An 11,475-nucleotide genomic window follows, 5' to 3' on the forward strand; every position below is an offset into this window, starting at 1 on the left:
CCTTTGCCTGACGGGACACGACCCTTGATTCCCGGCTTTGGCCTTGCTGTTTGCTCACAGCTGCCTTCTGTCTGGCCAGGTAAATCTGGGGCGTCTGGTCAGGGCTGTGGGACCTTGAGCTCAGCGCGCCCACGATGCCCCACCCCTGCCCGCCATGGAGTGCCTTGGCTGCCCAGCGGGAGGCCTGTGGGGTCTGCGGCCTGTGGGGCCCCTGGGCTGTTCGGCATCCTCTGCAGGCGGGGCCTGATGCCCGGTGTCTCTGGTGTGGGGTCTAGGGCAGCGGTGGGCTGGTCACGTGGCCCCTCTGGGGCCCCCGCCTCACGGCTGGACCCCATGGACTCGGCGCCCCCATGCTGGTGGAACCAGCACCGGAGCCTCAGACTTCAGCCCGCGTGGCCAAGTGGCTGACGGGGGGATGGGCCCACGAGCCTGCGGACTCCAGCCTGCGGGAGCTGGCGTGTCCAGTCCGGGCCGGAGGCCGAAGTGACTGGCGTCCTCCCAGAAATAGTCCAGTTCTCCTGAGCAGCCAGCCGCCCCTCGAGGGGCCTGCTATTATGGGGCCCTGGGGTGGGCTGGCCCCTGCGGCCAGGCGCTCAGAGTGGGGGGTGACACAGCGGGCCGCAGGCCACAGTGCGGGGGCCTGTTAGCCGGCACGGACTCCCAAGGCAGGCCTGGCGGGCAGCGCAGCTTCCATGCCATGTGCCCAGCGGGGCTGGCCTGCCCACGAGGGGTGGAGGAGGGTGTGTGCAGCCAGCAGACGGCCCATCCCCCTGTCAGGAGAGGAGCATGCCCACCCCACAGGCCGTCGTGGGCCCTCACCCAACTGGGCATCCCTGCCAAGGGGCCGCCAGGCACTGTGGGCGCCTATGCACGGGGGACACCTTGTGTTTAGGGCTCTGGTTACAGTTCCAACGCGCATGTGGGGGCCCAGGCACGCTCTGCCTGCCCCCATCTTGCCCTGCCCTTCTAGAGACCTGCCCGCGACTTGTTCTCTCTCTGCGTCCAGGGTGGGTCCCCACGAGGGCCCTGCCCAGTGGGCAGCAGCTCTCTGTCTGCCTGTCCGCCGCTGCCCCTTACTGAGGCCTGGCGGGCTGCACGGAGGAAGCCAGCACCGGGCATGGTGTCCTGCGCTGGCCTCGCACAGGAGCCAGAGCTTCGGCTGCTTTTCAGACAGGATGGATTGGATGGACTGCCATGAAGTGTGCGTGGACGCAGGGGGGCTGTCCTGGGCGAGGGCCGCGGGGGAGTGGGGGGCGTCCTGGGCGTGGGCCGCGGGGAGGGCGGTGTCCTGGGTGGGGAGCAGGGGGACAGCCATCTCGGCAGTCTTGGATGCGTTTTCCATAGTGGGGTGTCTCTCCAGCCACTCCCCAAGCAGCAGCGGCCCCCACTGTCCACAGAGGGCTAACCATGCCATGGCTTAACCCCCACTGAGCCGGTAGGGGCACTGGCAAGGGGTGGGCACCACCCGCAGCCTCCGGGAGGAAGTGCCAGTGCACATCCTGGCAGGTGGGCTGCTGGGGAACCCCCGACCCACGCCAGCCCCGGGTGCCCCACCCCTCCGTCAGGGGTCCCCACAGAGCAGCAGCTGTGGACGAGGAGGTCCAAAGCATTTTCCTTCCAGAGAAGGAAATTCCTGGGGCTCTGGGGTAGGTCCCACGCTGCGCCGGGGCTTGTGCTGCGGCCCGTGCCCGGACCCCGTCTGGCTGGCGAATGCCTCCCTCAGGCTCCAGCGGTGCCCAGGCCCCATGGCAGATCTGAGAGGCGCGAGGGCCAAGGCCACCTGGATGCTACCCCGCCTGGCTCAGGCCCCCCTGCGTGGCCTGCAGCCCCATCCCTGCGCGTCCATTTGGGGTCGCGGCCGCTCCCAGATGAGAGAAGGCGCCCACAGACCCACGCTGTAGGGCATGGAAGTCATCAGGGCTTCCTGCCGGTAGGATCTGACGGACACCTGTGGTCTCCACAGACCCCTGGGCACGGTGCAGGCGTGCAGGTGGGCACACTGAGCACCAGGGCGGTGGTGTGCAGTGGACCCCGGGGGGCGCGGAGAGTGGGGCCGGGAGCCTCCTACCTCGCCCTGCCGGCCTGCGCGCGGTCGCCGCCCCGTGGATGGCGCAGAAGGATCAATAAAAGCCTGAAAAAGCCACTGCGGGCCCCAGGGCTCTCCTTTCCCTGGCCGCCTGCTTTCCTAGCGAGCCCTCCGCGCCCGGGTGCTGCACACCCCTGCCCGTATGCACCCCACGCCACGAGTGCTGGGGTCTCCCTGCCTGGCTCCGGCGGGCGGGGCGAGAGGGCCGAGGCCAGGTCCAGGCTCCCGCGGCAGGGGTGGGCGGCTGCCCGGCCAGGCCGGCGGCCCAGAGGCGGCTGCGCCCTTGCGCCCCTGCCCGGAGACACAGCCGGCGCCTCCCTCCAGCTCCGCGTGTGGGGACCCACGCAGGCGGCACCCAGCCTGCAGGCATGGAACCCCACCCCTTCCCACGGAGAGGCGGGGGCGGGCCCGTGTGGGGCGGGACCATGGGAGGTGGGATGGGGAGTCCCTCCTGGGCTGCTTTGCAGACGCCCTGAAGCCATTGGAGCTTTAGGTCTGGGGGCCTCCAGACCCCAACCCCAGGTGCAAGTGGCTACAGGGGGCGGCGCTCACCTGAGCAGGGCGCGGGCTTAGAGGACCCGGCGCTGCAGAGTGCAGGGCTGCTGGGTCCAGCGCTGACTGCAGGGTCCAGACACCCACGGGAAGTGGCCAGGGTGACCACACCCTTGGGCACCCTCACTGGGGTCACTCCCTAGGATCACCTGGCCCCGGGAGTCCCCTGTGGAGACTGTGGTCTCCTGCCTGGGTCTCCCGTCTAGGGCTGCAGGGCAGCGTCCAGTGCTGGGCACCGGGCAGGGCCCACAGTGACCTCTGAGGGTGTACGGGAGGGAGGCTGGCAGCTGAGGCCCGGGAGGAGAGGACTGGGCCCAGGTCTAAACCGCAGGAGCCCCCTTCAGGGTACCCCACCCTGAGGGAAATGTGCGGGCACCGCCAGTGCCTCAGGTCCGTGCGGGGCCCCCAGATGGCAAGGGGCTGGCACAGGGGTACCGCAGGCCGCAGGGGAGCAGCCCTGGGAGTGGCTCCCCAGTCCCGGCCGTGGAGGCTGTGCCGCCAGCTGGCAGACAGTGCACAGGTCGCGGGCCCAGGAGGGCCAAGGTCTGGGATGGGGGGGTGCACATTGCCTGTGCGTGGGTGAGGGGCCAGCGGGGCCTGCCTGACCCAGCCTGGGTGGGCCCCGAGGCCGGGGTCCTGACAGGCAGGCAGCGGGTGTGGGGCGCAGGGAGCCGCCCCCCAGGAGGGCCCTCCTCCCCCCCACCCCCCCGCCGCCTTCCTGCACACGGCCTGCTGCTTTCACTTTGTTCTCACTTTTACTGCTTCTGGTTTCTGCGTTTTTACATCTTAGACTGAAATTTGGCAGAAAAGTGGTTTGCCTCAGGCCTTTTCCGAGCCAAGACCCTGGCAGCTGGCGGGTGGCCGCCTGGGAGGAGAGGCTGCGCAAGGCCTCTGCAGCCAGCCTGGAATTCCACGGTCCCCGCGTGGCTGCACGTCAAGGCAGTGGCTGGGCGTCCGGTGAGCAGGGCCAGCGTGCTGACACCTCCCGCGCGGGTGTCCAGCCTGGCCCCCGGCCCAGCCACCCTCTGGAGATGGCCAGTGAGCACGTCCAAAGGAAGAAACCCTGGTCTCTGCCCCGGGGCTGAGGGGGCAGAACCCACCCTCTGTGGCCAGCGCGGCCTTCGGAGCCTCCCCCAGCTCCTGCCTCAGTGGCGCCACTGGGGGCCGCACCCCAGGCTGGGCAGCAAGCCGGGAGCCCGGAGCATTTCCAGATGTCCCAGAAAGCGCCTTCTGCACAGGGGAGGCTGCTGGGCTCTCGGGTGGACACCTGTCACCGGCCTGCAGGCCCTCCGTGGGCAGGGGCTGCGCAGGGACAGGGTAGCAGACACCCCGCCTCTGCCCCCCAGGGACACAGACCCTCCCAGACTCTGCATGACTCTCTGGAGGCTGGTGCCTCCCTGCAGTGGGGGGAATTCCCTGCCTGTCCACCTGCCCCCACCCTGCCCGCCCGCAGCCCGGCCCGGGATCTGCCCCCCGCCGGCTCTGGAGATGGCCCCCTGGCTCCGGGAGTGGGGGCTAGGGAGCACGGCCTCCCCCGTGGGGCCACCCTCAGCACAGAGGGCCTGAAGCCCGGCCACCCAGCCTCATCCCCGCTCCCGGGTCAGGCCAACGGAGGGCTCAGAACCGCGGTCAGCCCTGCCTCTGCTGGGTAGGACAGCCGGTCCCAACTGGGGAGGCCTCGCCAGGAAGTGGATCCGTTTGCAGTTTCTTGAAACCTCAGAGCCGGCTTTCGAATGGGCTGTTTTTCTAGTGGAGACTGTAACGTGAGCCCAGAGGGTTCCCGCACGGAGACGCCCAGCGCCCCTCGGCTGGGCGCGCCAGGCCAGCCCCTGCCGCCCACAGCTGGTCCTGCCGCAGCTGCCTCCCCCACGCTGCAGCCGCGCGTACCCCATGTGGCCAGCCCCCACCAGACCGCTGGTCCCTCTGCGTCTGCGGCCAGCTGGGTCGCAGGGCTGCCTGACGCGGCTCACCCCCCAGGCCCAAGGCATGCACCGGTAGGCGGTGGGCAGCCAGCCACTCTCGGGTGCAGCGGCTGCGACGCCTCTCCCCCAGGGTGGCTCCTGGGCTGTGTGTCCACGCTGCCCGCCTGCCCGCCCGCCCGGACGCAGCTCTGAGTGCCCAGCAGGGTGTGGGAGGCACTCAAGGCCCAGCAGGGCCTTGGAGCTGCAGCTGCTCCAGCAAACTCTGGAAGTTTCCTGGGGCAGCGCCCGGGTCGCTGCCAGCTTCACTTAGGGGCCGGGGTCCACACTGGGGCAGAGGCCTGCCTTGGGGATTTGGGGCGCTGCCACCCCAGGAGGCCCCGCTGGGGTGGGGGACGTGCATGGAGACCCTGCCTAGGTGGGGGCACCTCTGGGCCCACCCTGGGGCTCCCTCGGCCACGGGGAGGCTGCTGGGGAGTCCAGTGGACCTGCGGCGGGGCCTCGTCCAGCTCACAGTGCGCAGAGCAGTGGCCTCAGGTAGGGATGCAGACATAGGGGCTTTGGCCCTTCCAGGCACCCCTCACTGAAGGGGAGCGGTGTGGGGGACCCCTCGGGACCAACTGGCAGCCTCAGGGCTCTGGCAGGCCAGGTCTGGGCCGTGGGCACCAGGGGCGCCGGGCTCCGATCCCCCACCTGCACCTACACCCCAAGCCCACTGCCATGACCTGGCACAGGGGCCCCTAGAGGGGCCGTGGCACGGGGATCGGCGTCTGCCACGTATGGTGAGGGCCAGGCCGGCTGTGGCTGGGACATGTCGTGTTGGTCACGGGGGTCGCTGGGGGCCCCCTTTGGCCCCCGGCCCCAGGGCCAGAGGAGGCACAGGCCCCGGCGTGTGGGCAGGGCCTGCCCAGCGGGCCCCTGCTGTGCCCCAAAGGTGGGGGGAGGTGGCCTGTCCTGGACGCAGCCAGGACACGGGCCAGCGCCCCTCCCTGCGGCGCCCCAGTTCTCCTGCCGGCACCGTGGCGTCTGCGGCCCTGGTGGGGCTGGCAGCAGGGGGGCTGCTGGCTGGCTTCCCCGCGTTTCCTCTTGGCCCACAGGCTCTGGCGGCCACGAGAACAAAGGCTGGATTGTGCCTGTCCTGGGCCAGCTCCCTGGCCTGGCCGCTGCCCCTGCTGGGCCCCGAGGGCGCCGTGATGCTTGCAGCCAGCAGGCCCCCAACCTGTGAGGGCTGGGCTGCCCCAGCCCCCATGACCCCATGGGGCCAGGGGCAGAGCCGCCCCCTCCCCACCTGCCCAGCCAACCGTGGCCCTGGGGACACCACAGTACGCCCTGTGCCACCCAGTGGGTGCCCGGCGGCTGTCCCTGGCCAGGACCCGCCCTGGTATTTGGAGGCCTGTGCTCCGTGTTGGATTGGGGCTGACAGGCCTCCTTCAGCCAGGTGGGGGTGCCCCACAAGTCCACTGTGAGCTGTGATGCCCCCTGAGCCGCAAACGCCCGCAGGCCCAGGCTGCAGACCTGGGAATGTCAAAGGGCCTTGGCCCTGGAGGGCCACGCGGTGCAGGAGACTTGGGGGGAATCCAGGAGCAGGACAGCTTCCGGGAGAAGGTGGAAACAGGAGGGTGGTGCACGGGGAAGGGGTTTGCCTCTGTGGGGCCAGTGCCCTCTGCCAGCCCGCCCCGCCCGCCCCGGCCAGGCCGCCTCCCCACGCAGCCGAGCAGTGGCTGAGGGCCGGCGGGTGCCCCCGCGGCCTGGGGTCTCTCACGGGAGGGGCTCCGAGGCCCGAGGACTCGGCCTGTTCGTCGGCCACGAGGGTGGCTGTTGTCCTGGCTCCCTGCGCCTGGGCCAGGTCCAGGAGTGTGAGATGGTGAACCCCACATCAGGGTCAGTCGAGGGTCACCCCCCACTCAACCCTCCCATCAGGATAGCAAAGGCCCCGGCCCACTGCCCACCATCCTGGCTCAGCCGCCCTGCCGTCCTGCCCTCCCTGCTGGGGGGGCTTCTGGGGTCCACCCGACCAGGCCGAGACAACCCAGACTGCCCCTCCCCCTGCCGCGTCTCTCTAGGGCCGGGTGTCTCAGGGCAGGAGAGCACAGCCTCCGGACTCCCCACATCCCCCTCCGACTGCCTTGAGGGCCCAGCACAGCCCCGGCCCCCCAGGACTCAGGCTAAGGCCGGCGCCCGCCCCTCCGGCCAGCTGTTGGCAGCTGTCACCACCTGCCGGCCCAGGGCCAGATGCCCGGCGGCTGTCACAGGGAGCGGGGTGGCCTGCAGCTGCTGCAGACGTGGGGCCTGGGCCTCACAGCCCATAAAGGGGTGCAGCCGACCCTGCGTGCCCCCACCTGCCCCAAGACAGGACTGTCTCGCTTCTGCCCGGGGCCACGAGGGATGGACTCTTGGCCCCAGTCTGACCTGGTGTTGCTCCCTCCTCAGGAGACTGGTCTGGCATGGTGGCGCCTCGAGGCTCGGGCTGGCTCCCCAGGATGCAGGTGGCACCGCGCTGGCCAGGCTGAGGTGGCGCTCGGGCACCCTCAATTGGTGATGCCTTCACTGCAGCGTCTGGGAAGCCTCTGCCCTCGGCCGGCCCAGCCTGCTGCCCGTGACACTGCCACCGGCGTGGCCGGAGAGGCTGCAGGGCCAGCCAGGCTTCCCTTCTCGGTACCATGGGGGCTTCTGGACCCAGCAGGAACTTGGGATCTCCACGGGGGATGCCCCTGCCCCCGGTGCCCAGGCCCGGGCCTCTCAAGACCGTGGCCTGTGATCCCAGCCTCGGCCCTCATCTGTCGGGGGTGAGGGGCCCTTCGCCAAGATGGCACCAGCTGCTGGTCCCTGGGCCCAGGAGCCTCCTGCGGGCCTTGAACCCGGAGAGGCCCTGCCTCCCTCATGCCACAGAGGCAGGCAGGGACCCACAGTCACTCGTGGTCCTGGGCAGAACGGGCAGGGAAGGGCTGGCTATCCCTGGCCTCTGCAGGCCTCTGTGAGCTTCTGCAGACCAGCCCCCGACACCCATCTGGACCCCATGGATGCCAGGCTGGCCACCTTGGCCGCTCTGCTGTGGGTCCTCTGGGGACAGGAGTACCCCCTTGGCCAGTGCAGGATGGCCAGCAGCCCCCACCAGGGCCCAGCCACCAGGCAGGCCGGCACCCTCATCAGAGTCCCTTTCCTCAGACTATCCTGTCAGCCCCCAAGACGCACCTGGTCACCCAGGAGCACGGGGCCAGGGCAGCCCTCCCCCCCCCGGAGGGCGCCTGGCGAGGAGGTCAGCTCGGGGCGCAGAGGGTGCCCTGACCCAGGGCCCGCCACGTGGGCCTGCTGGCTCTGGGGGGGGCCTGAGCACCCCACCTACCAGCATGTGAGGCTCCACAGAGCTCCGTGGAGCACCCGGGACCCTGCATGCCCAGGAGCTTCTCACACCAGATGCTGGGGCAGGGGTGGGGGTGAGGGGTCCGCTCCCAGCCCAGCCCACCCCACACAGGCCTGGCTGTGGGAGCCCCGTCTCCGGCCCCTGGCCCGCACTCTCCAGGTCACCGGCCTCGCTGCGTGGAGTCCAGAGAGCCCTGGGCCTGGGCAAGGTCAGTGAGGGGCTCACTTTCCCCTGCCCACCCACCCGGCCGCCCAGTGGCCCAGGGAAGCCAGGCAGCCCCTGCCCCACACCCCAGCCGCGTCTGCGCCATGTGGGCGTCCCCACTCTGTGTCCTGCCCTCCTGTCCATGTCCTGTCCCCTGTCCTGTGTCCCACAGCCCGCATTCCTGTCCCAAGGCCCTGGAACTGGCCTGTCCCTGTCCTGGTCTCGGGACAAGGCTCTGATCTCCTGCCAGGCTCGCCCAACCCATGGCCCCACGCCCCCCTCACCCTCGGCCTCTTGTTGAACCGCCCTGTCCCTGGGCATCAGCTCAGGCCCCCCTCCTGAGACAGCTGCTGGACGGCTGGCGGACACCCCTTTGAAGCCAGGAGGGCTGGGGGAGGGGTGGAGTCACACCCCAGGGTGTCAGAGCCTGGGCTGCCCTTTCAAGTTGCCGAGCTTCAAGGGACCGGCTTATCAGCACCCAGGACCGGGTCAGGGACGACGGCAGCCTGGCTCAGCACCCCGACCCCTCCCTGCCTCCACCCCCAAAGACAGGGCCGTGTCCTGCAGAGACGAGCCATCAGGAGTCGGGCCAGCCCGGCCTGGCCAGGGGTGACTCAGGACACACCTAGGGACCTCTCTGCTCGCCCCAGGCTGGACCCCCAGGGCAGCGCCGGGCCCCACTCCGTCGCCCAGAGACCCGCCAGCGCCGCGGACAAGGGGCATTTGTGTTCCTGCTGGTGGTCCCCGGCACTGGCTGGGCCCCCGGGGCTGGGGCTTCCCGATGGGAAGGGGCGCCCAGGCTGGGGCGCGGGGGAGCCCGGACACTGCCCCGCCAAGACCGGTTGCCCCTGCCCTGTGGCACGAGCCCCCTACCCCGGTGCGGCTCCTCCCCGCCCCCCCCCCGCCCCCTCATCCCGGTGCCCGTGTGCTCCCTGCGGCCCGTCCACGCCCGGCCTCGGCCCCCCCCCACTGCTCCCGGTCCTGGTTGCGGGAGTCCCCGAGGTTAGGGTTAGGCTTAGGGTTAGAGTTAGGGTTACGAGGCTCCTGCGGCAACTGGTACAGGGTCAGGTGGGGGTGCAGGTGTGGCGGTCAGACACCCCGCCACTGCCCAGCAGTGTCCCCACCACTGAGCTCTCTGCTGACCCCTGTGTGTGAGGTGCAGGAAAAGAAGATTCCACCCTGGCAGTGCTGGGCAAGAGGTCCATCCCTCCCGGGGGGCCGTCAGTGAGGGCGTGCAGCGGCCTGGGGGGACAGAGTCGCAGTGAAGGGGCGCCCAGCCCGAAATCTCTCAGGGGCCACTGCAGACTGTCTAGGGACAGCAGAGGGGGCAGCTGTGGACCGGGGCCCAGGGAAGGGGTCCGTGAGCTACAGGGCTCAAAGGCAGAGGACCCCTCCGGGCGGAGCCGACACCCCATGCTGACCTCCCCGAGCAGGGCAATGAAGATGGGCTTGGCCGTGGGCGCTGCTCCTGGCCATGGCGTGGGCGTGGAGCATGGCCTGAAGGCGCGGGTGGCCCAGGAGGACTGGCGACTCTGACTGGTCTCCACGGTCCCTTCCCTGCTCAGCCCAGCACCCAGCATGTCCACAGAGTGACCGGCCCTGTGGTCTCCCTGGAGGTGGTCCCTCACCCTGCCTGCCGGGTCTGTCTGGCCACGAGAGGGTGGCCTCAAGGCAAGCAAGTCTTTAGTTCTCAGATGTTCTTGGGGCAGACGGACACAAAACCAGCAGGGCACACGGGGGGGGGGGGGGGCTAGGGTCCCCGCCCCGGGAGAGGGCAGGGAGCAGAACTGGCTGGGCATTACCTGAGCCAAGAGGTGGAAGACGTGCACACCGGAGACCGGCCCGTCGGGCCACGTAGACCCCCGGACACGGGCAGACACTGCTTGCTGGCCGGCGGCCTGGCCTTGGCTGGGGACCCTCCTGCCTGGAGCAGCCCAGTCGGGGCAGCCTGTCCAGTCCAGTGTATTTTCCAAGGAAATACAACAAAAAATACCAAAATGTATGCAGAGCCACGAGAGGCCCGAAAACGCTGGGCAGCTCTGAAAGGAGGCTGGAGCGGGGGCGCGGGCAGCTCCGGCCAAGCAGCGCGACTGCGGGGACACCCGCGGGGTCGGAGGCGCAGACCTGGGAGCCGGAGATAAGCGCTCTCAGCATGGCCGACCCAGCAGCAGCCGGGCCAGGCTGCCGGGGGGCGCGCCTTCCAGCAAGGGCTGTGTGCCGGGGGCGCGTGTGGGCTGGGGCGCTCCCTTCAGGTGGCTCAAGGAGACCAAGGCCCGAGGGTCAGGGCCCAAGTGGCAGGCCCAGGGCCAGGCGGTGCCAGGGGAGGCCCTGGGGATGGCCCGAAGGAGCTGGGGCCTCGCCCTCAAGGCAAAGGCTGCGCTGGGCGAGTGGACCTGCGGGCCGGCGTGGCTGGTATGCCTGGTGGGTGCTGGGCTGGCGTAAAGGGCGCACCCAAGGCGGCCGATGGAGACGTGCAATCTGGGTGCCGCTGCCGCCACAGGCACGCGGGCCCCGGGCCTCGTGGGCAGAGTGCGCTGAGGCCGCCGGAGGGTGCAGAGGAAGCGGCGCCCTGCAGGCAGCCACTCCGGAGACAGACCTGACTTACTGGGAACGCATGCGTCCGGCCAGAGAGCGTCACCCCGCGCCAGGCAGCAAGGCAGGCCGCACGCAGCCAGCCAGGAAGACGGGCCCGCCCTGGGAGCCTACGCAGCTTGGGATGTCAGGAGACCAAGCAGGTCTACGGACAAAGCATGGAAATTAAGGGAGACAGTGACTACAGATGGGCTGCGCAGACCAAGAGGGCAGAGGCGCGGGCAAGGGCCTAACAGCTGGTGGTGGGGATTTGGCTGCTTATGTTTTTTCAGAAATATAGACAGCCGAGCTCCTGGCAAGATGGCCCTAGAGGCCACAGGTCAGCTGTGACTGGGACGACAGAACGACTTCCAGGGACAAGCTGGGCACCAGCAGTGACGGGTAGGGCCCTGGACCCCAGCAAGTCTCCCCGGGCTCTGGGAACACAGAGCCCAGATGCCAGTCGCTTTGCTGAAACCCTCCAAGACACTGCAGAGCCCTCCAGCGATGGCTCCAGAGCCTTGGGAGGGCAGGCAGCCCAGAGGGATGGGGATCGGCAATACCCAGGTGGAGGCAGCAGGGAGCCCTGGCCCCCAGGTCAGCACTGCCCACCGAGACCACACTGGGAGGTGGGCAGGGGAAGCACATGGCCCTTCTCAGGGGACCTTGCCCAGGGGCACTGGGCAGGGCATGCTGGTGTGGGATAGCCAGGAGGCCCCCGCAGGTAAGGCAGCTCCCAACTTGGGCACCCTGCTCCGTCCAGGGCGCTAATGAGCCTGCTC

The sequence above is a fragment of the Talpa europaea genome (assembly GCF_964194135.1).
Source record: "Talpa europaea genome assembly, chromosome: 5".
NCBI classification, from domain to species: Eukaryota; Metazoa; Chordata; class Mammalia; order Eulipotyphla; family Talpidae; genus Talpa; species Talpa europaea.